This window comes from Rutilus rutilus, assembly GCF_951802725.1.
Source record: "Rutilus rutilus genome assembly, chromosome: 5".
NCBI lineage: Eukaryota > Metazoa > Chordata > Actinopteri > Cypriniformes > Leuciscidae > Rutilus > Rutilus rutilus.
Genome location: NC_140213.1, coordinates 15,817,040 through 15,820,306, shown reverse-complemented (window position 1 = coordinate 15,820,306; position 3,267 = coordinate 15,817,040). Strand labels below are relative to the sequence as shown.

At 35.7% G+C, this 3,267-nt stretch overlaps 1 long non-coding RNA gene across 2 annotated transcripts; it reads right to left on the bottom strand.

The window, feature by feature from the left end:
* Positions 1–362: 362 nt before the first annotated feature.
* LOC311290874 lies at positions 363–3,019 on the bottom strand. 2 transcript variants are annotated; one of them, XR_014627464.1, is made up of 5 exons: positions 2,701–3,019; positions 1,440–1,714; positions 1,292–1,354; positions 1,134–1,204; positions 363–784 (listed from the first exon to the last, which is right to left on the bottom strand). It is a non-coding gene; the product is annotated as an uncharacterized lncRNA (long non-coding RNA). The 2 variants fall into 2 exon arrangements; XR_014627465.1 differs by lacking the exon at positions 363–784 and having other exon boundaries at positions 896–1,204; positions 2,701–3,017.
* Positions 3,020–3,267: the final 248 nt, after the last annotated feature.

Genomic DNA, 3,267 nt, shown 5'->3' with positions numbered 1-3,267 from the left:
TATACGTATATATATATATATATAAATATAAGACAGAAAATTTTACTTGTCTTACCTTATTCTGATTTTATGATACACCCAAAATATTCCACAACAAATCCTTTAAATTTAATGTAAAAATAAAAACGAAAGTAAGCAGTGTTGGTCTCACGTAACCCTCTCATTAGAATCAAAATGTTTCAATATTTGCGATGTATTTGGATGCTAAACTATTCTTTATTATAGGCTTTGTACTTCACTCGTGTTCCAATATCGATGGAAAAAATCATCCTCTTCACACGCGCAAAAATGTTCTTGGAAACATCACAGTGGAGCTCTGCTTACTGTGAATGGTACAGATTGTACTACTGACTATTTAACCTCTTAACCAGCGCCCCTATTTTTGAGAATTTTCTGAAAACGACATACCCAAATACAAATGTCTGTAGCTCTTGAACCCTATGGTCCACATTCATTACTCTGATATTTTTTTAAACTAGACACTTGAAACTTTGTTACCCAAGAGTCATTATAACTCAAAGTAGCATAGGAACAGAGTAAAACAAGGTAAAATATACATGAAAGTGACTCCCGATTTCTTTGAATAAACTTCACTTAGGGAAAAAATGATCAGAATGTTATGTTAAAGGCCTGAAAACACCATAAAGATAAAACTGAATGTCTGACCATGTTTTGATTCAAATTTGAGGATGATACTCCCAAAAATGTAGTTCCTGTAAGCTTTTATTCAAGAAAAGTCTAGGCGTCCTTTCCAAAAGGCCACTTGGAGACTCCAAATGGACACCTGGTTACCAAATGACATAAGGAGTAAACACTACATACTACATGCATGTATATCAATTCAGAACTATTCTGCCCATCAAACTACACAAGAAATAATGATTTCAGCACAACATTTTAACATTTTAACAAAATACTCTTTATTTTTAACAATTCTTATAGCAAAAACAGTGAAACAAAAAAACTCACTTCATTTATACATTCCAAAAGTGATTGTTTTACAACTAATGAATAAAATATATAAAAAGAAAAAAAATAACATTTGTAATTGCAACAATGGTTTTTACTCAAATAAATTACAATAAACAATTATACTGAATATCCAATTACTAAAACAAAAAGCAACCACTTACAGTATTTACAAAGTGGAAGACATGTTGATCAAGGCAGTCACTACCAAGGTTTGTTCTGGAAACCAAAGCCACTGAAAGACAGGAGAGATAAAATGTGTAAGCAGAACAAATAACATTTTCAACACTGTGTATGCATGCGTGTATGTGTGAGTACTTACCTAGTACTGCCTCACGCCAGCATGTCACATTTGCTCCAATTGCGCCGACTCAGAAGACAACCACTGCAAATAAGAGGGGAGAAAAAAAAGGTGTCTAAACAGAATAAATACATTTCGCAGCACTGTGTATGTATGTGTGTGTACTTACCTAGTACTGCCTCACACCAGCATGTCACATATGCTCGAATTGCGCCAACTCAGAAGACACCCACTGTGAGAGAGAGAGAGAGAGAGAGAGAGAGAGAGAGAGAGAGAGAGAGAGAGAGAGAGAGCAAACAAACAAGCAGAACAAAACCAAGCAGAACAAAGTCCAAATAGAATATGAAAACTTGGTAATGTTAGTGTGTGTACACCTGCCGGCGTCTCTTTCGTCGCTCAGGACTGGACTCCGGATTCCATTCCTCATCTGTTTCTGTTGAGGGCCTATTTTACAGCACAGGAAAACACACACACACACACACACACACACACACACACACACACACACACACACACACACACACACACACACACACACACACACACACACAAAAAGAGGATTTCAGTTTGAGTCACATTTTACTATTAGCAGCATCAATATTCCATCATATTACAATATCAAAAAATGTCTGTTTGTCAAATACCTTATTATAATGCTCAACATTATAAATGCTTTGTAATTATATATTTTCTATGTATATAAAATTATATACATTTATCATATCTTCACCTGACATCTTGTAATCCTTTCCTTCCATTATTGTTATATTCAATGCACCATTCATTCATATAAACACACTTGCTAGTCATCTTCACTGTTATTTTATAATCAAAACATCTTCACCTGACTTCTTGTAATCCTTTCCTTCCATTATTGTTATATTCAATGCACCATTCATTCATATAAACACACTTGCTAGTCATCTTCACTGTTATTTTATAATCAAAACATCTTCACCTGACTTCTTGTAATCCTTTCCTTCCATTATTGTTATATTCAATGCACCATTCATTCATATAAACACACTTGCTAGTCATCTTCACTGTTATTTTATAATCAAAACATCTTCACCTGACTTCTTGTAATCCTTTCCTTCCATTATTGTTATATTCAATGCACCATTCATTCATAAACACACTTGCTAATCATCTTCACTGTTATTTTATAATCAAAACATCTTCACCTGACTTATAATCCTTTCCTTCCATTATTGTTATATTCAATGCATCATAAATATAATGTGTGTGTGTGATATAAATATTTTGTTTTTATGTATAATATAACGTTACAGCTCTATCACCTAGCTGCTACTCGTGTAGCCGTCTTTGCTAGTAATGTCCACTGTCATTTTATAATCAAAAGCATGACATGAACAGAAAAACAGCCAATACTTGATAAACATAATTCAAGACAATGTGTTGAAACTTACCGATCTAAAACGGGATCGAGTCCATGAACAAACATCTCCTCTTTTGCCGAATCGACGACACATGACACGGTGCTATCTGTGTCTGAGATGCATCTCTGAGCGTCTTTCTGCTGCTCTTCGTCGCTGCTTCTCATCACTTCCTCCAAAATACTCTCAACACCACAAAAACCCTTCTGTAGACGTCGATCCATGATGGAGATGGTCAAAAATAACTTTGGAGAAAATCTGTGAGTTTACAGGAGCTCCGTGTAGCAAACCAATACCTAGCCTGTGCGCTCTGTGCGTAAAATGGCGGACGCGCACGAGCCAGTGACAACATTGCGCACTTGTATTTGACAAATCTGCTTGAGAACTGTCAATCACTGTAATCGTGTTTTAATTGGTTAATACTCCCATCCATCAAAATTTTGCTGACAATACATTGGCTGGCTGTATCCAGACTTTATCCAACCGAAAACCGAGGTGCGAGATTGACAGGTTCCTCAGCCTGTAAAGCGCTCCCTTGGTATTTTGATCGATTACAGAGCCTGTGATTGAAGGAGAGATAAGTGGGATGATTTATTTGAT